Source organism: Pseudophryne corroboree, chromosome 3 (assembly GCF_028390025.1).
Source record: "Pseudophryne corroboree isolate aPseCor3 chromosome 3, aPseCor3.hap2, whole genome shotgun sequence".
NCBI classification, from domain to species: Eukaryota; Metazoa; Chordata; class Amphibia; order Anura; family Myobatrachidae; genus Pseudophryne; species Pseudophryne corroboree.
In genome coordinates, this window is record NC_086446.1 from 688,692,471 (window position 1) to 688,717,342 (window position 24,872).

Sequence of the window (24,872 nt, forward strand, 5' to 3'; positions counted from 1 at the left end):
GCTCTGCTAACGTCGAGTGCCTTTTTTTAATGAAAATGCATCTTATTTGCATTACTATGTGGCTAGGATGCACAAGCAGCTTCTGTTGATTAAAATTATATGCCTATATTCTGTGTGCTACTGTGACTGTATCTGCATATGAAATGCTACGTTACAGTGATTTCCAGGAACACCCTGTAACATAGCATTTCATATGCAGATACAGTCACAGCCACACACAGAATATGTGCAAGCCGCATATCATTTTATTCAGCAGAAGCTGCTTGTGCCCCTAGGCATACCAAATGAACAAGGAATTTGCCATGTTTGCCTATGCTTAGGGCCGGCTCTGCTGGAACGGCACCCTGCAGCCAGTAACGCTGCAGCAGTGCTACCTGTAGCGTCCTTTGGACATTACAGACCTGCACCCTAATGTGTATACAGCTGCACTGCTGCGCTTCCAGGTGCAAATGACGTCATGTGCAAAGGAAGCAGGGCCTGCACAGGTTGCATTAAACCCCTATTATGGCTCTGATTGGGCATGAATCTTTAAAGAACCAGAAAAGATATTGGGAATTTTGTCACAATCACAAGACAATTAATGTTTAATCTACAGTACAGCCCTTTTCCTAACAACTATGCAACATAATATAACAGTAATGTAATATCATTAATATGATTAATCTATATTCTTATCTAACTCAGCAAGAACTTACAGCCCTATTACATTTCTAGACAAAAATGCCAACTGACCTACTAAATACTGTATTAGCTGTAAAATATTACAACCCTATTTGAATATCAATCTTGCATCCTTAATTACACATCGTATATCTAGAACAGTGATTAACCAAAGTCCTATCACGCTGTGCACTTAAAGAGGATTATATATCATTCCTAACTAAAGTTCCCTTTTACCAATTAATTAACTAACTAATAACTAACTAACTCTATGCTATCTTAGGCCATAAGTATATAAACTAGACACATGATGCTTATGGGCTTAATTCAGAGTTGATCGCAGCAGCAAATATGTTAGCAGTTGGGCAAAACCATGGGGGTCATTCCGACCTGTTCGCACGCTGCTGGTTGTCGCAGCGGTGCGAACGGGTCGGTTCTGCACCTGCACGGCGGCCGCAATGCGCATGCGTGTCGCTGCCCGGCAACAGCCGTTGCCGGGCAACGACCAGAAAAACGAAGAACGCTATCGCTGATGCGATCGCAAGAAGATTGACAGCAGGAAGGCATTCCGGGGTGTCAACTCACCGTTTTCTGGGAGTGGTGAGTCCAACGCAGGCGTTTGGAGGGCGGATGTCTGACGTCAATTCCGGGACCTGCATCGCTGGATCGATCGCCCAGTGTAAGTAACTGTTACCCTGGTCTAGTTCCACACAAAACTTTTTGTGCATAGCAGGGCTGCACAAGCGTTTGCAGCCTTGCTATGCAAAAAAGCCCTCCCCCATAGGCGTCGTCGAGTTGATCGCACAGGCAGCAAAAAGTTGCCACGTGCGATCAACTCGGAATGACCCCCCATGTACACTGCAGGGGGGTCAGATATAACATGTGCAGAAAGATTTAGATTTGGGTGGGGTGTGTTCAAACTGAAATCTAAATTGCAGTGTAAAAAAAAAGCAGCCAGTGTTTACCCTGCACAGAAACAAGATAACCCACCCAAATTTAACTCTCTCTGCACATGTTATATCTGCCACACCTGCAGTGCACATGGTTTTGCCCAACTGCTGACAAATTTGCTGCTGCGATCAGGTCTGAATTACCCCCTATGTTACTGTTGTAGATCAGTGCACATTTTGAGATTAGTCAGACTGAGCAAATGTGCTTTTTCATTGATGCATTTTTGCTGCTAAAGTTCAGGCCCACATGCATCCAAACCTAGATGAGGCTTACGTTACCTATCTATAATACTCTATAATGCTGTAAACTGTCTCATCTCTGTCATGTGCGGTGAGAGCTCTGTCTGACATAATGGGACAGACCAGGTGAAGAAAAGGACCGGGAGAGGGGTAGGGAACACAGCGGGGAGGGCTGGGGTGAGGATGGGCTGAATTGGGAGGGGGCGACTGAGGTGATGGGACCATTTTACTAGTACAGTAATAACCTTGTTGACTGGGATCCAGACTATAGGTCGACAGTCAATAGGTCAACCCCATATGGTCGACAGACACAAGGTCGACATGGACAAAAGGTCAACATATGAAAGGTCAATACTGGAAACGTCGACAGGTTCATATGGTCGACAAGACAATGGTCAACAAATGTTGTTTTTTTATATATTTTTGGACTTATTCCTTCCTTAACTATCCATGTCACAAATTATAACCTTTAGTAACCTTGTGGCGAGTGAATCGAGACACCGTGCCCGAAGCGTGGCGAGCCCGCAAGGGGTCGCCTTTCTGCAAATGGTTGTCCCAGATGACAAAACTATCCACACTAACCCCCAAAATGCAAAAAAGTCTGTCTACCATTTTGTGCCGATCATTGTCATGTCGACCATTTTGACCCTGTCCAACCTTTTGTACCTTTTCAAGTGTCGACATTTCATATGTCAACCCTTTGTCTTTGTCTAAAGACTGTAGACCTAATGAATGTAGATCTTCTGTATCACACCCTTGTTGACTGGACAAACCTGAATAATCCTGGCTGATAATAATAAAATTAATATCCTTAATTTTTTGTTTCGTTACTAGTCTTGAAACATAAATTAGTGAGGTAGTCCACACTGAGCACAAAAATAAAAAATCAACCAATATGAAATAAATGGTCTCTAAATTCACATCATGAAATCACTAACGCACATGTACAGGTTCTCTTACCCCTTCACCAGCCAGTCCAGAACCCCCTGAGCACACGTGTGACCCTAATTTGCCCCTCTTCGTAGTTTTGGAGAAGTGTGCAGAATCACGTGTCTGTTCCCACTCGATAACAATCCGTTCACATGTAATCATGTAGTGTAGGGTGGGTGGTTGGATTAAATTAACGATAGAAAATATAGTTTTAAGTAAAATTACAATTTTTCCATGTTAAAAGTAAATCTATTGTGACCATATGAACATTCGATCAGCCCACAAAATGGCTGACTGTGAAGGTAACAGGTACACCTTAATCTGCAATTTATAAAACCAGAATCATTCTTCTGCGGTTTAGGTGATGCCAGCGGTGCGAAAGTCAGCTCTGGGAATCGTCCGTCTCCTGTGTGAAGCAGATGACTGCGTTTCCAGACGGTCTGCGCTGAAACAGAAAATGAACAGAGGAGCAGACATCCTTAACAAACATATCACAAACAAACACATAATTGACCTTATTGAATACACAGCTATATTTATTTGTCTTTCAGTTCTCATTTTCATCCTCGTTATACATACGGGAGTCTGCCAGTTCTCTGTGTAGATGAATTCAGCCTGCAGGTCCTTTATCATTTTTCTCTGTTTACATATTCCTCTGCGCTCTTTTATCCTCCTTAAAATCAGGTTCTAAATCTTGACTTTATAATATTAATTTAGAAACGATTAAACTGTCAGCAAGCTGATATTATTTCCCTCTTTCCATTCTATTTGCATAAATTGATTGTTATGAAAAATATTACCAACAACTAGAAATACAGGGGAGTTTTTTTTTGCAAGCAGAATATTTAGAAACTGAGCTGAAACATACAGGCTCGCAAAATGTGGTATTAATGGGTAATCCTATTTTAAATAATGCACGTGTCCTGTCCTCAGACACTGAGGGTTACATTTACTAAGATGGGATTTCTATTTAAAATGGGTTGTTGCCCATAGCAACCAATCAGATTCTACTTCTCATTTATCTAGCACCTTCTAGAAGATAATACCTACAATCTGATTGGTTGCTCTGGGCAACATCCCATCCTAAATACATCTCATATCTTATAGGCCCTACACACATGCCGATATTCTGAAAGATATGAACGATCTCGTTCATAAATGAACGAGAACTCGTTCATATCTTTCAGTGTGGAGACTTAAGCGATGAACGATGCGCGACCCCGCGCTCGTTCATCGCTGGTCTCCCGTCGGCTGTGCATGCAGGCCAATATGGACGATCTCGTCCATATTTGCCTGCACTTCAATGCAGCCGGGTGACGGGGGGAGTGAAGAAACTTCACTCCCCCCGTCACTGCCCCCCCGCCGCCGGGTTGCTCGTCGGCCGTATCGGCCGTCGGGCACCTCGGCGGCGCATCGCCGAGTGTGTAGGGCCCTTTAGTAAATTTACCCCAGAGGGGGGTATCCAATTACCCATGGTCAATGACGGTAATTGTATCACCGGGGCTATCTATTAACCCTGTTGCGGCATGCTTCTACCCACAATGCCGGCACTTATCGCTAGTTATGCTTTGAGTGCCTCGGGCACCCAAAGCATATTCCATGATAAGCGGGCTCCTGGAGCCATGACAATCGCCGATCCCTTGTGTTATCACACAATCGTGGCTCCTTTTTCACCGGATGAAATTGGCCTGTAATAAGATACCGCAATAATGACCATCGGTCATTAATCATGATATCCTGTCGTTTTCACCAGGCAAAAATGGTTCCTGGATAATAAGATACTCCTTCGAGACTTCAGTTGCGTCAAACAGCCCTCCTCGTGCGCCAGGTCCCTGGCAACTCATACGTTTTTCTTGCTGAAAGTGTGCGTCTTATTCACACAAATAAAACAACTAGAAATGGCAAAACTACTTTACCAGACTGCACTGAGCAGCTTGTTGTGCGACATTTGTGTGCATTTATACATCTGTGTGAGGATGAGTCTGAATCTATAGAAAGTGCTAGAATGCAGTGGCCGCAGCTTTTTCTCACACTAAGAGCCTAATTCAGACCTGATCGCTGTTGTTCGAAATCGCACAGTGGTCGATTATCGAATGATTGTCGCCAAACAGTGACAGGCTGGTGCGAAAATCTAGATCGCTAGGTGTTCGCAAGGTAATTGACAGGAAGGAGACATTTGTGGGTGGTAACTGCCCTTTTTCTGGGAGTGTCAGGAAAAACGCAGGCGTTCCCAAGCGTTTTCTGTGAGGGTATGTGACGTTAGCTCCGGCCCCAAACAGCCTGTTTGTATCGCACTGTAGGTGTAAGGGGGTAATTCAGACCTGATCGCTAGCAGGCGATTTTTGCACTGCTGCGATCAGATAGTCGTCGCCTACAGGGGGAGTGTATTTTATCTGTGCAAGTGTGCGAACGCATGTGTAGCAGAGCTGTACAAACAAATTTTGTGCAGTCTCTGTGCAGCCCAGGATTTACTCAGCCACTGCGATCACATCAGCCTGTCCGGGACCGGAATTGACGTCAGGAACCCTCCCTGGAAACTCATGGACATGCCTGCGTTTTTCCAGACACTCCCTGAAAACGGTCAGTTGACACTCACGGGTGTAGTATGAGTTGCCAGCGGCCGGGTCCCCGGCGGCCAGCATACCGGCGCCGGGATTCTGACTGCCGGCTTGCTTTCAAATATATTGAAGATCTGGTAAAAGTAGAAAGGAAAGATCTTTTAAAGCCCAGTATTGGTAAAAAGAATAACGATATAGTTTTACCATTCATTACATCCTATAATGGACAATATAAAGATATTGAAAAGATAGTAAATAAACATTGGCAACTATTAATTAGAGATCCTGTTTTAAAAACAGTTTTACCACTGAAACCGAAATTTGTGTATAGAAAAGCTCCCAATTTAAAACAGAAACTGGTGAAAAGTGCGATTACCCCTAAAAAGTCAGGAATGATTAAAACGGTGGGATTCCATAGATGTGGGTTATGCATTATGTGTAGGCACCACACTTCTCTATCAAGTAAAATAAAAGAGTTCAAATCCACAGTAACAGGGACCACTTACCGTATTAATGATTTTATTACTTGTAACACAAAAAATTGTGTTTATCTTATGGAATGTAGTTGTGGACTGCAGTATATTGGTCGGACACAGAGACCCCTGAAAGATCGTTGGGAGGAGCATCTCCGCAACATTAAGAAGGGGTATGAAAATCACTCGGTGTCCAACCATTTTAAAGAAATATACAACAATAATTGTACGGCATTAACAAGAGTTTTGGGAATAGAAGTTGCCCAGAATCATTGGAGAAAAAGGAATATAGAGCAGGTCCTGGCTCAAACAGAAATGAAGTGGATTTATGATATGGGGTCTTTAGCCCCGAAGGGACTCAATCTTGAATTTAAATTAAAGTGGTTTTTATAATATGTAATTATATGTAATCCTTTCTATTTTATCCATGTTGTTACTGCACATACCGTATTCTAATGTTGTATCCATTGTTGTATCCATTGTAGGTTGACAAAATATTTTTATCTAATATTTTTATCTGCACAATTCCCTACCTGAACCCTCTGGCACTTTCTCTTCATTTGATCCCACAAGTGAAGATGAAGTATCAACACTCTTTTCATCCTCCTACTCCACTACCTCTCCTCTTGATCCTATACCCTCACAGGTCAGTAAAACTTTGTCTCCTGTGCTTATCCCAACCTTAACTAAAATCTGTAATCTCTCTCTCTCTACTGGTATCTTTCCCTCTCTGTTTAAACATGCAGTGATTACTCCCTTTCTAAAAAAACACAACTCTGACCCAAACACACTCTCTAACTACCGTCCCATTTCTCAGCTACCCAGTCCCTCCAAGCTACTTGAGAGACTTGCCTACACTCGCCTTACACACTTTCTTAACTCCCACAACTTATTGGACCCACTTCAGTCAGGCTTTCGTGCCCAACACTCCACAGACACGGCACTGACCAAAGTAGTGAATGATCTAGTCACTGCTAGATCAAAAGGCCATTACACACTAACTATTCTTCTAGATCTCTTTGCTGCTTTTGGCACTGTTGACCACTCTCTTCTCATACAAACACTACAATCCCTAGGTCTTCAGGACACAGCCCTTACTTGGTTCTCATCCTACCTATCTAATCGCTCTTTCAGTGTTCACTTCTCTGATTCTACCTTCTCTTCTCTACCTCTATCAGTTGGAGTACTTCAAGGCTCAGTCTTAGGTCCTCTACTTTTCTCAATCTATACCTCCTCTCTTGGTAAACTAATCAGCTCCTTCGGATTTCAGTATCATTTGTACGCTGATGATACTCAAATCTACCTATCCTCCCCAGATTTATCACCATCTGTATTGGCTCTTGTCACTGGATGCCTGTCTGCCATTTCATCTTGAATGTCATCTCGCCACCTCAAACTCAACATTTCCAAAACAGAATTAATTATTTTCCCACCAGCTAAGAGTAGTTACCAACCTGATATCTCCATAACTGTTGACAATGCAACTATCCACCCTACCCCACAAGCTCGCTGCCTAGAACTTAAACTTAGGGTCCACCCTATTGAAACTACTCGCTCATTCGAGTGCATTGCTGCCCGGAGTTCGACAGGATTAGGTTTCAGAGTACTTCTCATTTACCGGCCACCTGGAGATGGAAAGATATTTCTACAAGAAATTGCAGACACTGTTGCTGGCCTGGTTCTGGAACATCAAAGATGGCTCATCCTCGGGGATTTCAATGCATGGGTGGATGATGAGCTCTCACGCCTTGGCCAAGACCTCCTGTGCACAATGAATGGTCTGGGCTTCACACAGGTCGTTCCCTCTGCCACACATAAAAGTGGTCACACTCTCGACCTTGTCTTTCAGATTGGATTAGAAGTCACTGACCTAAAAATAAACCCAGTCATCTGGTCAGACCACTACTCCCTCTGGTTCTCAGTTGCAACCCCTCAAATAAGATCTCTGCCCGTGGAGTTGACCAGGTATCGTCCAAGGAGGGGTATGACTCCCCAGGCTCTTGCAGCTAATCTGGATCTCTCTGCTATACTGGGTGCCTGTGAAGATCCCTGTTCCCTAGTCCGTTATTATAATAGGGATGTTATGGCTGCAATTGATGTTATCGCCCCTGTGCGTTTAAGACCTCGTAAACCACAACGTCAAGCTCCATGGTTCGACAACAGTGTTAGTGAGCTCAAGAAAAGGGGGCGTAGACTGGAAAGACGATGGAGGAAGACTAACCTAGTGGATGACAAAATAAAACTAATAAAGCATAACGAAGAATATCAATCGACAATCACTCGTAAGAAGGCACAGTTCCTGTCAAATGAGATCACAGCAGCAAACAATAGGCCAGCTCAGCTTTTCCGCACAGTGGAGATGCTTTGCGAGCCAGCATGCCTGCAGACTGATGAGACCCTCTCCCAGGCAAGATGCAACGAGTTTGCAAACTTCTTTGCAGATAAAATATCCACCATCCGGGCTGGAATCTCCACAGTGCCATCAAAGGAGTGCCAAACTACAAAGCCTGCCAATATAAGCTACCTGCCTTCATGGACCAGCTTTGACCCAGTGGATGTAAAGGACACTGCTGAAATTGCTCGAATTTTGCGTCCCACCACCTGTGATCTGGACCCAGCCTCAACCAAGCTTCTAATAGGTTGTATGGATATAATTGGTCCTGTCTTTACAAAAATTGTTCAATGTTCTTTGCAGACAGGCATTTTTCCTGGACCCCTAAAGGAAGCAATTGTTAGACCGCTTCTTAAAAAACCTAATTTAGATCCCGACTGCATGACCAACTACAGACCGGTATCGAACCTTCCTTTCCTAGAAAAGGTTATTGAGAAAGTCGTTGCAAATCAACTGGAAACCCGCCTGACAACCCATGATATTTATGATCCATTTCAATCAGGATTCAGGAGAAGACATAGCACTGAAACAGCCCTGGTGTGTGTGTTAAATGATCTTCTGATGGCAAAAGACAGAGGTGACTGTTCAATATTAATCCTTCTGGATCTCTCGGCAGCATTTGATACCGTGGACCATGGGCTTCTGATTGAGCGACTGATACATTTCTGTGGTCTGGATGGCACAGTCCTAAGCTGGTTCAAATCATTTCTCACAGGCAGGTCACAGAGAGTATCATCTGGATTATACTCCTCACCACCAGTGCCATTGCCATGTGGTGTCCCACAAGGTTCTATACTATCCCCCATGCTTTTTGCAGTATACATGCTCCCATTGGGCGAAATAATCAGGCGCCATGGCCTGGTCTACCACTGCTATGCAGATGATACACAACTGTACTTGTCCTTTGCTCCGGGCACTGATAACCCAATAGCAACCCTAAATGGCTGTCTAGCTGAACTACAGGAGTGGATGAGCACCAGTTGGCTGCGACTGAACCCGGATAAAACAGAGGTCCTTTTGATACGACCGCAACATCAAAGGACAAGACTGCAGCATAGCCAACCAACTGGACTTACACTGGGGGATTCAGAATTACAGACCAGTGATCGTGTGCGGAATCTTGGCGTTGTCCTGGATGGTGGCTTGACACTTAAACATCAGATATCAGCCACAATCAAATCCTCATTCTTTCACCTGAGGAACATAGCCAGAATCAAGCACTTAATTCCCTCAGATGACATGCCAAAAGTCATACATGCATTTGTATCATCTCGTTTAGACTACTGTAATGCCCTCTACCTTGGTCTACCAGCAAAAGAATTGCAACGCTTACAGCTGGTGCAAAACACAGCTGCCAGGCTATTAACCAACCAGCCCCGTTCTAGCCACAAAACACCCATCCTCTACTCCCTTCACTGGCTGCCTGTAAGATGGCGAATCATCTTCAAGATTGGCTTACTGAGTTTCAAAGCATTACATGACCAAGGCCCAAGGTACCTGAAACAGCTTCTGACCCCATACTGCCCCACTCGATAACTGCGATCTGTAGATGAAGGACTTTTAGCAGTACCTAGAATCTACCGTAATTCATCTGGGGGTCGAGCTTTTAGTCATGCGGCTCCGACTCTATGGAACTCACTTCCCCGCACAGTGCGAGAGGCCCCAACTATAGAATCCTTCAAAAGTAGACTTAAGACTTTTCTGTTTACTAAAGCATTTCCATAGTGTCCATTTTAGTATCTTCATGCTTCTGTATTTTATGAAAATGTACTTCATTATTTTCTGTACTATATTATGCAATGTATCTGTTAAGCGCCTTGAGTCCTATTGGAGAAAGAGCGCTATATAAATAAAATTATTATTATTATTATTATTATTAGGTGTCACCCTTGACTCTGAACTGTCCTTTGTTCCACACATTCAATCTCTAAATCATGTTACATGCACCCCAAAAACATATCCAAAATACGCCCTTATCTTACACAAGACACTGCAAAAACTCTAATCCATGCACTCATCATCTCCCGCATTGATTATTGTAATAGTCTCCTTACTCGTCTTCCCAAACATAGGCTCTCACCACTTCAATCCATTTTAAATGCAGCTGCGAGGCTATTCTTCCTCGACAGACGTTCTTCATCTGCTGATCCGCTCTGTCAAACCTTGTTTGGGTGGGCATGTTATGACACCCTGATAAATCTGGTACGCACTTCTGCCTGATTAATGTGGGATTGGATGTTTTTGTGCTTTTATGCAAATAAGTTTTAAAACAAATATTGTCCCAAATAAAAATTGTACTTCACTATATACCCTCTTTTTTCAATTTTTGGGTTGGTGTGGAAATCGTAACCACATTGTTGAAAGAGGGAGAAATTTGACCGTCAGGAGAGGACACGGATAAAATTTGTTGTTACAGTCCGTGGTGAATTGATACTTACTTCAGGATTTGAGAGATAAATTTGACCATCAGGAGAAATTACGGATAAAATTTGCTGGTATAATCCATGGAGATTTGATGCTTCAGAAGTTGGAAAAACTGGACTTTAAAAATTCCCTATATCATAGAGGTCTATGGTTAGGCTGTGGGGAAGGGAGGCATAAGGTTAGGGGGGGTTAGTTTTAGGCAACACTGGTTAGGGTTAGACTGTGGGGGGTTAGGCTGCGGAAAGGGAGGATTAAGAGGGGAGGGTAAGCCTACTCACCATACCACTGTCTGGATTCCCTCCATCGGTATGCCTCTGTCGGTCTTCTGACTGCCGGCATCCTGAACGTTGCGCACGCGTATCACACCCGAGATAAGTACAGTATGTCCTACCTTCTCCTGTCCTTGCTGTATAGTATTGTTCATCTCTCATACTGTCCTTCTGTATATCTCCCTGCTTGTTACCCTGTTGAAAAGTGGAATGGAGTACAGACAAAAAAAAAACACAACCTGTGATTGGGGTATATACGGGTGTTGGGAGTTTAAAATGGTCTAACTTTAAGCAAAAAGTAAAATAAATATATCGGAACATGAGCACGCGGGGTATTTTTACTTTAGAGATGTGAATATTTAGAACTCACTAATATATTTGGACTTCATCCCAGACAATTGGAACAAATGTAACTGATGTGCTGTGTGCTGTGCTAAGAAGCAGTGCCTAGGGGTAAGCAGATTCATGTATTCAGTAACTTAAACTTTCCTAAAGGAAAAAAAGAAAAATATTCATTATTTTACAGTCAAAAGTTTTAAAATGAAATCGTGTTATATACAGGATGTAGTCAGTAGGTCGACAATGACCATGTTGATGTTCCTAATATCGACACCGCAATGTCTACAGTTATAACGTCAACATTGTTTAATGCTGATATGCAATGTCGACATTGTCAGAATGTCAACATTAGGTTTAGGCTGCAGGTGGGAAGATTAGGGTTAGGCTGTGGGGGGAAGCTAGTGTTAGGCTGCAGGTGGGAAGGTTAGGGTTAGGCTGTGGTGGGAAGCCTCGTGTTAGGCTGCAGGTGTGAAGGTTAGGGTCAGGGCAGGACTGCCCATCTGTCACATCTGGCAAATACCAGAAGGGCCGATGGGCAGGTGGGCCAGTCCGGTCCCACAGAGAGACGGGAAGGCTGCGAGCAGTGCAGCCTCTGGCTTTCTGGTTTAGCCGCCTCCGGTCTCCATGGAAATGGGGGCGTGCCACGAGTCCACGTCCCCTTGACTTGCGGCATGCCCTCATACATCGCGAAGGCACGCCCCCCCGCGATATGTGGCGCGTGTGTTCACAAATGCCTGGGCCAAAATGGAGGCCCAGTTTGTCCCTTTTAGGGTGTGGGGGGAGGCTAATGTTAGACTGCAGGTGGAAAGGTTAGGGTTAGGCTGCAGGGGAAAGGCAAGTGTTAGGCTGCAGGGGTGAAGGTTAAGATTAGGCTGTGGGAGAGACTAGTAGTAGGCTGCATTTGGGAGGGTTAGGCTGTGGGGTGAGGCTAGTGTTAGGCGGCAGGCAGGAAGGTTAGGGTAAGGCTGCAGGGAGAGGCTTGTGTTAGGCTGCAGGCAGGAGGGTTAGGGTAAGGCTGCAGGGAGAGGCTAGTGTTAGGCTGAAGATGGGAGGGTTAGGCAGCCGGAGGGTAGAGTTAACCTGCAGGTGAGAGAGTTGGGCTGCGGGGGGAGGCTAGTGTTAGGCTGCAGGTTGGAGGGTTAGGCTGCAGCAGGTGGCTAGTGTTAGGCTGCAGGTGAGAGGGTTAGGCTGCGGGAGGAGTCTAGTGTTAGCCTGCAGGTGTGAGGGTTAGTCTGCAGCAGGTGGCTAGTGTTAGGCTGCAGGTGAGAGGGTTAGGCTGTGGGGCGGGTGGCTAGTGTTAGGTTGCAGGCGGGAGGGTTAGCGTTAGGCTGCATGTGGGAAGGTTAGGGTTAGGCTGCAAGGGGAGGCTAGTGTTAGGTTGCAGGTGGGAGGGTTAGGCTGCAGGGGGAGGCTAGTGTTAGTTTGCAGGTGGGAGGGTTAGACTGCAGGGGGAGGCTGTTAGGTTGCAGGTGGGAGGGTTAGCCTGCAGGGGGAGGCTAGTGTTAGGCAGCAAGCAGGATGGTTTGGCTGCAGCAGGTGGCTAGTGCTAGGCTGCAGGTGAGGGGGTTAGGCTGTGGGGGGTGGGAGGGCTAGTGTAAGGTTGCAGACGGGAGGGATAGCGTTAGGCTGCATGTGGGAAGGTTAGGGTTAGGCTGCAGGGGGAGGCTAGTGTTAGGTTGCAGGTGGGAGGGTTTGGCTGCAGGGGTAGGCTAGTGTTAGGTTGCAGGCAGGAGGGTTAGGCTGCAGGGGGAGGCTAGTGTTAGGCTGCAGACAGGAGGGTTTGGCTGCAGTGGGAGGTTAGTGTTAGGCTGCAGGTGAGAGGGTTAGGCTGTGGGGAGGAGGCTAGTGTTAATGTTGCAGATGGGAGGGTTAGGCTGCAGGCGCGAGGGTTAGGGTTAGGCTGCAGGCAGGAAGGGTAGAGTTAGGCTGCAGATGGGAGGGTTAGGTTTAGGCTGCAGAGGAAGTTAGAGTTAGGCTGCAGGTGGGAAGTTTAGGTTTAGCTACAGATGGGGGAGTTAGGCTGCAGGCACGAGGGCTAGGCTGCAGGCGCGAGAGTTAGGCTGCAGGTGGAAGGGATAGAGTTAGGCTATAAGGTAGGAAGTTAGGGTTAGGCACTAGATGGAGGGTTAAGGGCAGGGATTAAGATTAGGAACGAAATGCCAGAGGATCGGAGGTCTGACCCAGAAGTAACGATCACATGACTGCCATGACACAATAGACACCGCTGTATCAACTTGTGATATGTTGACCTTCTAGCTCTGTCTACATGATGGATGCCAACATGGTTGGCATCGACATTATGGCCATCTTGGCACTCTCACGTTGACAACGATGTAATGGTGTTGACATGTTATACCCATACTGTTGTATACAAATGCAAATTAGCAACTTTAAAAAAATGATGTATCTGTATAAACACATTACTGTCTAATTAATGAAAATCCACCTCTGTCTCCTTCCTTTAGATGTTTACGGCACAACAGTGTGTAAGATGATGAAATATCTCTCTGAGCTTGCCCTTGAGATCCTTATAATGGGAGAATTATAGAGTGTACAGTACTTTACCGCTAATTCCCCATAAAGCCGGTCATATGTTGTCTCCTGTAGCGTTCTGATAGGTAGCTCAGGAACAGAGTGGTTAGAAATCTTTTCTGATAATTATTCACTTTTGACTCAGCTTTACCTCCGTGGTAATTATAGCAATAACACATTCGTCAACATTGTGCCTGAAAAAATACACGCCATCATTCTGATCCAGCTAAAGCGGAGATGCGTAATGTGACATAATGAAGCGTGTAATTAAAATTTGTAAAATACCTTTTACCATCTTATATTTTCAATTTGAAATCAGGCTCTTTCATATGATTTGTTACGACAAACAAAATAGTGATATAAATTAACAAAAATGTTCTTTATTATTAGTGATGAGCGAGTTCGGATCTTAAATCCCCCCATCCCCCCCGACTTCTGGATCCTAGTATGGCTCCGGACGTCTCGCCAGACTCAGATCCCAGATCGAGGCTAAACCTCATCAACCTACTGTCGGATGTCGCGGGTTTTGGATTTTATATAAGGAGCCGTGTGTCAAGGCCAGTTTCACTCCGGATGTGGAGAGTGAGGGAGACAGACCTCTGTCTGTCTGTGGGTGGGTGGTAACGTACAAGGGTGCTGCTGTCCTGTGCCGTTCTGGGGTGGTGTCCTGTGCTGTGTACTGTGCTGTTAGGGGTGTTGCTGTCCTGTGCTGTTCGGGGTGGTGTCCTGTGCTGTTAGGGGTGCTGCTGTCCTGTGCTGTACAGGAGGAGTGCTTTTCTGGGGTGCTGTCCTGTGCAGTTAGGGGTGCTGCTGTCCTGTGCTGTACAGGGGTGCTGTTAGGGGTGCTGCTGTCCTGTGCTGTACAGGGGCACTGTTCTGTGTGCTGTAAAAATAAAGGGGCACTGTTCTGTGTGCTGTAAAAATAAAGGAGCACTGTTCTGTGTGCTGTAAAATTAAAGGGGCACTGTTCTGTGCGCTGTAAAAAATACAGGGGTGCTGTAAAAATAAAGGAGCACTGTGGCCTTGTCCTGTATGCTCCAAAAATACAGGAGTGCTGTAAAAATAAAGGAGCGCTGTGGCCCTGGCCTGTATGCTGTAAAAAAATTAGAAGCACATGGTTGCTGTAAAAAATAAGAATTTACTCACCGGTAATTCTATTTCTCTGACGTCCTAGTGGATGCTGGGTACTCCGTAAGGACCATGGGGTATAGACGGGCTCCGCAGGAGACTGGGCACTCTTAAAAGAAAGATTAGGTACTATATCTGGTGTGCACTGGCTCCTCCCTCTATGCCCCTCCTCCAGACCTCAGTTAGTATCTGTGCCCGGCCAGAGCTGGATGCACCCTAGGGGCTCTCCTGAGCTTCCTAGAAAAGAAAGTATTTGTTAGGTTTTTTATTTTCAGTCAGTTCTGCTGGCAACAGACTCACTGCTACGTGGGACTGAGGGGAGAGAAGCGAACCTACCTGCTTGCAGCTAGCTTGGGCTTCTAAGGCTACTGGACACCATTAGCTCCAGAGGGATCGAACACAGGCCCAGTCCTCGGTCGTCCGGTCCCGGAGCCGCGCCGCCGTCCCCCTTGCAGAGCCAGAAGAACGAAGAGAAGTTGAAAATCGGTGGCTGAAGACTCCGGTCTTCATTAAGGTAGCGCACAGCACTGCAGCTGTGCGCCATTGCTCCCTTAGCACACCACACACTCCGGTCACTGATGGGTGCAGGGCGCTGGGGGGGGGGGGGGGGGCGCCCTGGGCAGCAATTAGATTACCTTACTTGGCGAAAAGCACATAATACAGTCTGATAAACTGTATATGTGCATTAACCCCCGCCATTAAAGTACATAAAAGGACAGAAGCCCGCCGCTGAGGGGGCCGGGCCTTCTTCCTCAGCACACCGGCGCCATTTTCTCTTCACAGCTCAGCTGGAAGGAAGCTCCCCAGGCTCTCCCCTGCAGTATCCTGGTACACAAAGGGTAAAAAAGAGAGGGGGGGGGACATAAATTTAGGCGCAAAACTGTGTATATAAGCTGCTATAGGGGAAAAATCACTCAGTATAGTGTACATCCCTGTATTATATAGCGCTGTGGTGTGTGCTGGCATACTCTCTCTCTGTCTCTCCAAAGGGCCTGGTGGGGGAACTGTCTTCAAATAGAGCATCCCCTGTGTGTGTGGTGTGTCGGTACGCGTGTGTCGACATGTCTGAGGTAAAAGGCTCCTCTAAGGAGGTGATAGAGCGGATAAGTGTGTGGGAGGGTGTCTCCGTCAACAACGCCGACACCTGTTTGGATATGTGTAAGTGCTGAGGTAAAATTATTGCACAAAAGGTTAGGGAACAGAAAGGAAATCTACCCTGGTCTGTCCCTATGTCACAGAGTCCTTCAGAGTCTCTCTATGTTCACTATGTTTAACTCCACTGTCGACTATGATAATGCAAAGTTACAGCCAAGAGGGCTAAAAGATATTCAATATATGATTATGGGAATAAAAGATGATTTGCATATCACTGATGACTCATCTGTCCCTGACACGAGAGTACACATGTTAAGGGGAAGAATGCTGAGGTAAATTTCCCTCCTCTCATGAGGAAAAAGAGCGGGAATCTCCAGACAAGAGACGGCAGCTTCCCACAAGAGAATTCTCAGGCTGTATCCTTTCCCCACTAGGGCCAGGATGTGTTGAGAATCTTCCCCTTGGGTGTCCTGTTTGCACTAGCTATTCTCAGGGATCCTGCAGATAGTGTGCACATTCTAGGATACTACCCAGACCAGCGATTGTGTCGGCATGGGTTTATAGCGCTGTGGCAACGTGGACAGGTACCTTATCAGCAGAGATTGAGACCCTAGTATGCATATAAATATTTTAAGATGCTGTCTTAAGTGATAGATATATAATTATAAAGCATGCCCAAAGGGACATGAGTATACTGGGTCCTAGAGACAAAGGCTGAGGATTGTGTGGAGAAAGGTTCTCGGGCTTGGTCTCCACAGCTATAGCTGGTAATTCTGATATTTTGCCTTATATTCCTGCACAGCCTAGGAAAGCACGACATTATTAAATGCAGCTTTTCGAATAAAGAAACAAGAAAGTCAGAGGTGCGTCTTTTCTTGTCAGAGCCGGGGGCAGAGGAAAGAAGCTGTACAACACAGCTAGTCCCCAGGAACAGAAGTCCTCCCCGGCCTCTACAAAAATCCACCGCATGTCGCTGGGGCTCCACAGGCGGAGCTAGGCCCGGTGGGGACACGCCTTCGTAAGTTCAGCCACAAGTGGGTTCACTCCCTGTTAGATCCCTGGGCAATAGAAATTGTATCGCAGGGATACAGGCTGGACTGTGAGAAGATGCCCCCTCACCGAGGACCCGGCGGGCTTCCCCCCAAGAGAGGTAGCCAGTGTAACTGCAATTCGTAAATTGGATCTTCAACAGGTGGTGGTCAAGGGTCCCCTCCTTCAACAAGAGGGTGTTATTATTCGACCATGTTATAATCCCAAAACCAGACGGTTCGGTTAGACCCATATTGAATTAAAATCCCTGAACATATACCTGAAAAGGTTCAGGTTCAAGATGGAATCGCTAAGAGCGGTCATTGCAAGCCTGAAATGAATCGGGACATAAGGGATGCATACCTTCGTGTCCCCATTTATCCACCTCATCAGGCGTACCTCAGAATTGCGGTACGGGATTGTCATTACCAATTTCACCAAGGTAATGGCGGATATGATGGTGCTCTGGCGGAAGCAAGGTGTCACTATTATCACATACTTGGATGATCTCCTCATAAAAGCGAGATCAAGAGAGCAGTTGCTGGACAGCGTATCACCTTCTCTGGAAGTGAAACGGCAACACGACTGGATTCTATATATTCCGAAGTCGCAGTTGGTTCCTACAGCTCATCTGCCTCGCCTAGGCATGATCCTAGACACAGACCAGAAGAGGGCTTATCTCCCGATAGAGAGAGCTCAGGAGCTCATGACCCTGGTCAGGAATCCATTGAAAACCAAAACAGGTGTCAGTGCATCACTGCACTCGAGTCCTGGGAAGGATGATGGCATCATACGAGGCCATCTCCTTCGGCTGGTTCCATGCAAGGACAATGGAACTTACTGGACAAGTGGTCCGGATCACATCTTCAGATGCATCGGTTAATCACCCTATCCCCCAGGGCCAGGGTGTCTCTCCTGTGGTGGCTGCGGAGTGCTCACCTTCTCGAGGGCCGCAGATTCGGCATTCAGGCCTGGGTCCTGGTGACCACGGATGCAAGCCTCCGAGGGTGGGGGGCAGTTACACAGGGAAGAAAATTCCAAGGTTGTGGTCAAGCCAACAGACTTGCCTTCACATCAATATCCTGGAACTAAGGGCCATATACAACTCCCTAAGTCAAGCGGAGTTCCTGCTTCGCAACCAACCGGTTCTGATCCAGTCAGACCGCAGGGGCTCATGTAAACCGCCAGGGCGGCACAAGGAGCAGGGTGGCGAGGGTAGAAGCCACCAGAATTCTTTGCTGGGCGGAGAATCAAGTAAGCGCACTGTCAGCAGTGTTCATTCCGGGAGTGGACACGACCTCCACCCGGGAAAGTGGTGACTTCATCAGGAAGTCTTCACGCAGTTTTGCAAATTGATGGAAACTGCCTCAGGTGGACTACATGGCGTCCCACCTAAATAAAAAGATAAAAAAGGTTTTACGCTGGGTCAAGGGACTCTCAGGCGATAGCTGTGGTCGCACTAGTAACACCGTGGGTGTTCCAGTCGGTCTATATATTCCCTCCTCTTCCTCTCAGACCCAAGGGCTGAGAATTGTAATAAACGGAGGAGTGTGAACAATGTTCTTTGCTCCGGATTGGCCAAGAAGGACTCGGTACCCGGAACTGCAAGAAATGCTCTCAGAGGACCCATGGCCTCTGCCTCTCAGTCAGGACATGTTGCAACAGGGACCCTGTCTGATCCAAGACTTACCGCGGCTGCGTTGGACGGCATGGCGGTTGAACGCCGGATCCTAGCGGAAAAGGGCATTCCGGATGCAGTTATTCCTACGCTGATAAAGGCTAGGAAAGACGTGACAGCAAGACTTTTTCACTATATATGGCGAAAATAGGTTGCTTGGTGTGTGGCCGGGAAGGCCCTACAGAGGAATTCCAGGGGGGTCGATTCCTGCACTTCCTACGGTCAGGAGTGACTATGGGCCTAAAATTAGGATCCGTAAAGGCCAAGATTTCGGCCCTATCCCTTTTTCTCTCAAAAAGAACTGGCTTCACTGCCTGAAGTTCGGACGTTGTTACAGGGGTGCTGCATATTCAGCCCCTTTTTGTGCCTCCAGTGGCACCTTGGGATCTTAACGTGTGTTGGATTCCTAAAATCCCACTGGTTTGAGCCACTTAAGACCGTGGAGCTAAAATATCTCACGTGGAAAGTGGTCATGCTTTTGGCCTTAGCTTGGACTAGGCGTGTGTCAGAATTGGCGGCTTTGTCATGTAAAAGCCCATATCTGATCTTCCATATGGAAAGGGCAGAATGGAGGACTCGTCCCCAATTTCTCCCTAAGGTGGTATCATCGTTTCATTTGAACCAACCTATTGTGGTGCCTGCGGCTACTAGGGACTTGGAGGATTCCAAGTTGCTGGACGTAGTCCGGGCCCTGAAACTTTATGTTTCCAGGACGGCTAGAGTCAGAAAAACTGACTCGCTAATTATCCTGCATGCACCCAACAAGCTGGGTGCTCCTGCTTCAAAGCAGACTATTGCTCGCTGGATCTGTAGCACGATTCAGCTTGCACATTCTGCGGCTGGACTGTTGCATCCTAAATCAGTAAAAGCCCATTCCACGAGGAAGGTGGGCTCTTCTTGGGCGGCTGCCCGAGGGGTCTCGGCTTTACAACTTTGCCGAGCTGCTACTTGGTCGGGTTCAAACACTTTTGTAAAATTCTACAAGTTTGATACCCTGGCTGAGGAGGACCTTGAGTTTGCTCATTCGGTGCTGCAGAGTCATCCGCACTCTCCCGCCCGTTTGGGAGCTTTGGTATAATCCCCATGGTCCTTACGGAGTACCCAGCATCCACTAGGAGGTCAGAGAAAATAAGAATTTACTCACCGGTAATTCTATTTCTCGTAGTCCGTAGTGGATGCTGGGAGCCCGTCCCAAGTGCGGACTCTCTGCAATACATGTATATAGTTATTGCTTAACTAAAGGGTTATTGTATGAGCCATCTGTTGAGAGAGGCTCAGTTATTGTTCATACTGTTAACTGGGTATAGTTATCACGATTTGTACGGTGTGATTGGTGTGGCTGGTATGAGTCTTACCCTGGATTCCAAATCCTTTCCTAGTAATGTCAGCTCTTCCGGGCACAGTTTCCCTAACTGAGGTCTGGAGGAGGGGCATAGAGGGAGGAGCCAGTGCACACCAGATATAGTACCTAATCTTTCTTTTAAGAGTGCCCAGTCTCCTGCGGAGCCCGTCTATACCCCATGGTCCTTACGGAGTACCCAGCATCCACTACGGACTACGAGAAAAAGAATTACCAGTGAGTAAATTCTTATTTTCTCGTAGTCCGTAGTGGATGCTGGGTACTCCGTAAGGACCATGGGGAATAGACGGGCTCCGCAAGAGACTGGGCACTCTTAAAAGAAAGATTAGGTACTATATCTGGTGTGCACTGGCTCCTCCCTCTATGCCCCTCCTCCAGACCTCAGTTAGGGAAACTGTGCCCGGAAGAGCTGACATTACTAGGAAAGGATTTGGAATCCAGGGTAAGACTCATACCAGCCACACCAATCACACCGTACAACTTGTGATAACTATACCCAGTTAACAGTATGAACAACAACTGAGCCTCATTCAACAGATGGCTCAGAACAATAACCCTATAGTTAAGCAATAACTATATACAAGTATTGCAGAAAGTCCGCACTTGGGACGGGCTCCCAGCATCCACTACGGACTACGAGAAATAGAATTACCGGTGAGTAAATTCTTATTTTCTCTGACGTCCTAGTGGATGCTGGGTACTCCGTAAGTACCATGGGGATTATACCAAAGCTCCCAAATGGGCAGGAGAGTGCGGATGACTCTGCAGCACCGAATGAGCAAACTCAAGGTCCTCCTCAGCCAGGGTATCAAACTTGTAGAATTTTGCAAAAGTGTTTGATCCCGACCAAGTAGCAGCTCGGCAAAGTTGTAAAGCCGAGACCCCTCGGGCAGCCGCCCAAGAAGAGCCCACCTTCCTCGTGGAATGGGCTTTTACTGATTTAGGATGCGGCAGTCCAGCCGCAGAATGTGCAAGTTGAATCGTGCTACAGATCCAGCTAGCAATAGTCTGCTTTGAAGCAGGAGCACCCAGCTTGTTGGGTGCATGCAGGATAAACAGCGAGTCAGTTTTTCTGACTCTAGCCGTCCTGGATACATAGATTTTCAGGGCCCTGACTACGTCCAGCAACTTGGAATCCTCCAAGTCCCAAGTAGCCGCAGGCACCACAATAGGTTGGTTCAAATGAAACGCTGATACCACCTTTGGGAGAAATTGGGGACGAGTCCTCAATTCTGCCCTGTCCATATGGAAAATCAGATATGGGCTTTTACAGGACAAAGCCGCCAATTCTGACACACCTAGCTGAGGCCAAGGCCAACAGCATGACTACCTTCCACGTGAGATACTTCAACTCCACGGTCTGTAGTGGCTCAAACCAATGTGATTTTAGGAAATCCAACACTACGTTGAGATCCCAAGGTGCCACTGGAGGCACAAAGGGGGGCTGAATATGCAGCACTCCCTTAACAAACGTCTGAACTTCAGACAGTGAAGCCAGTTCTTTTTTAAAGAAAATAGACAGGGCCTAAATCTGGACTTTAATGGATCCCAATTTTAGGCCCATAGTCACTCCTGACTGTAGGAAGTGCAGAAATCGACCCAGCTGAAATTCCTCTGTTGGGGCCTTCATGGCCTCACACCAAGCAACATATTTTCGCCATATGCGGTGATAATGTTTTGCTGTCACATCCTTCCTAGCTTTTATCAGCGTAGGAATGACTTCAACCGGAATGCCCTTTTCCATTAGGATCCGGCGTTCAACCGCCATGCCGTCAAACGCAGCCGCGGTAAGTCTTGGAACAGACAGGGCCCCTGCTGTAGCAGGTCCTGTCGGAGAGGCAGAGGCCAAGGGTCCTCTGAGATCATTTCTTGTAGTTCCGGGTACCAAGTTCTTCTTGGCCAATCCGGAACGATGAGTATAGTTCTTACTCCTCTCTTTCTTATTATCCTCAGTACCTTTGGTATGAGAGGAAGAGGAGGGAACACATAAACCGACTGGGTACACCCACGGTGTCACTAGAGCGTCCACAGCTATCGCCTGAGGGTCCCTTGACCTGGCGCAATATCTTTTTAGCTTTTTGTTGAGGCGGGACGCCATCATGTCCACCTGTGGCCTTTCCCAACGATTTACAATCAGCTGGAAGACTTCTGGATGAAGTCCCCACTCTCCCGGGTGGAGGTCGTGCCTGCTGAGGAAGTCTGCTTCCCAGTTATCCACTCCCGGAATGAACACTGCTGACAGTGCTATCACGTGATTCTCCGACAATCGGAGAATTCTTGTGGCTTCTGCCATCGCCATCCTGCTTCTTGTGCCGCCCTGTCGGTTTACATGGGCGACAGCCGTGATGTTGTCTGACTGAATCAGCACCGGCTGGTTTTGAAGCAGGGGTTCTGCTTGACTTAGGGCATTGTAAATGGTCCTTAGTTCCAGAATATTTATGTGTAGGGAAGTCTCCTGACTCGACCATTGTCCTTGGAAGTTTCTTCCCTGAGTGACTGCCCCCCAACCTCGGAGGCTTGCATCCGTGGTCACCAGGACCCAGTCCTGAATGCCGAATCTGAGGCCCTCGAGAAGATGAGCACTCTGCAGCCACCACAGCAGAGACACCCTGGCCCTCGGGGACAGGGTGATCAGCCGATGCATCTGAAGATGCGATCCGGACCACTTGTCTAACCGATCCCACTGAAAGATCCTTGCATGGAACCTGCCGAAGGGAATTGCTTCGTAAGAAGCCACCATCTTTCCCAGGACTCGCGTGCAGTGATGCACCGACACCTGTTTTGGTTTCAGGAGGTCTCTGACCAGAGAGGACGACTCCTTGGCCTTCTCCTCCGGGAGAAACACCTTCTTCTGTTCTGTGTCCAGAATCATGCCTAAGAACAGCAGACGTGTCGTAGGAACCAGCTGCGACTTCGGGATATTCAGAATCCAGCCGTGCTGTTGTAGCACTTCCTGAGATAGTGCTACTCCAACCAACAACTGCTCCTTGGACCTTGCCTTTATAAGGAGATCGTCCAAGTACGGGATAATTATAACTCCCTTCTTTCGAAGGAGTATCATCATTTCGGCCATTACCTTGGTAAATACCCTCGGTGCCGTGGACAGACCAAACGGCAACGTCTGGAATTGGTAATGTCAGTCCTGTACCACAAACCGGAGGTACTCCTGGTGAGGTGGGTAAATGGGGACATGTGGTAAGCATCCTTGATGTCCAGTGATACCATAAAATCCCCCTCTTCCAGGCTTGCAATAACCGCCCTGAGCGATTCCATTTTGAACTTGAACTTCCTTATATAAGTGTTCAAGGATTTCAAATTTAGAATGGGTCTTACCGAACCATCTGGTTTCGGTACCACAAACATTGTGGAATAGTAACCCCGTCCCTGTTGAAGGAGGGGAACTTTGATTATCACCTGCTGGAGGTACAGCTTGTGAATTGCCGCCAGTACTACCTCCCTTTCCTTGAGAGTAGCTGGCAAGGCTGATTTGAGGTAACGGCGAGGGGGAGACGTCTCGAACTCCAGCTTGTATCCCTGAGATACCACTTGTAGAACCCAGAGATCCACCTGTGAGCGAACCCACTGGTCGCTGAGGTTCCAGAGACGGGCCCCCACCGCACCTGGCTCCACCTGTGGAGCCCCAGCGTCATGCGGTGGACTTAGTGGAAGCAGGGGAGGATTTTTGTTCCTGGGAACTGGCTGTCTGGTGCAGCTTTTTCCCTCTACCCCTGCTTCTGGGCAGAAAGGACACGCCTCTAACCCGCTTGCCTTTCTGGGGCCGAAAGGACTGTACTTGATAATATGGTGCTTTCTTAGGCTGTGAGGGAACCTGAGGTAAAAAAGTCGACTTCCCAGCTGTTGCTGTGGATACGAGGTCCGAGAGACCATCCCCAAACAATTCCTCACCCTTATAAGGCAAAACTTCCATGTGCCTTTTAGAATCAGCATCACCTGTCCACTGCCGAGTCCATAATACTCTCCTGGCAGAAATGGACATTGCATTAATTCTAGATGCCAGCCGGCAAATGTCCCTCTGTGCATCCCTCATATATAAGACTACGTCTTTAATATGCTCTATAGTTAGCAAAATAGTATCCCTGTCAAGGGAATCAATGTTATCTGACAGGGAATCAGACCATGCTGCTGCAGCACTACACATCCATGCTGAAGCAATAGCAGGTCTCAGTATAGTACCTGAGTGTGTATACACAGACTTCAGGATAGCCTCCTGCTTTCTATCTGCAGGCTCCTTTAAGGCGGCCGTATCCTGAGACGGCAGTGCCACCTTTTTTGATAAGCGTGTGAGCGCCTTGTCCACCCTAGGGGATGTTTCCCAACGCAACCTGTCCGTTGGCGGGAAAGGGTACGCCATTAGTAACCGCTTAGAAATCACTAATTTCTTATCTGGGGAACACCACGCTTCTTCACACAATTCATTTAACTCATCAGATGGGGGAAAAGTCACTGGCTGCTTTTTCTCCCCAAACATAATACCCTTTTTAGTGGTAACCGGGTTAATGTCAGAAATGTGCAACACATTTTTCATTGCCGTAATCATGCATCGGATGGCCCTTGTGGATTGTACATTTGTCTCATCCTCGTCGACACTGGAGTCAGACTCCGTGTCGACATCTGTGTCTGCCATCTGAGGTAGCGGGCGTTTTTGAGCCCCTGATGGCCTCTGAGACGCTTGGGCAGGCGCGGGCTGAGATGCCGGCTGTCCCAAAGCTGTTATGTCATCGAACCTTTTATGCAAGGAGTTGACACTGTCGGTTAATACCTTCCACATATCCATCCACTCTGGTGTCGGCCCCG

The 24,872-nt window shown here is 47.1% G+C and overlaps 1 long non-coding RNA gene across 2 annotated transcripts in view; it reads right to left on the reverse strand.

Moving 5' to 3' along the window:
• Window positions 1–203: 203 nt before the first annotated feature.
• The window catches only part of LOC135056613 (uncharacterized), a 59,700-nt gene continuing 35,031 nt past the window's right edge, over window positions 204–24,872 (reverse strand). Inside the window, exons 2-5 of one of the 2 annotated variants that reach the window (XR_010244027.1) lie at window positions 11,267–11,343; window positions 10,906–11,091; window positions 10,642–10,783; window positions 204–3,225 (exon numbers count right to left, since the gene is read on the reverse strand). This is a non-coding gene — a long non-coding RNA (uncharacterized LOC135056613). The remainder of the gene's footprint in view (window positions 3,226–10,641; window positions 10,784–10,905; window positions 11,092–11,266; window positions 11,344–24,872) is intronic. The other variant, XR_010244028.1, reaches the window with a different exon arrangement.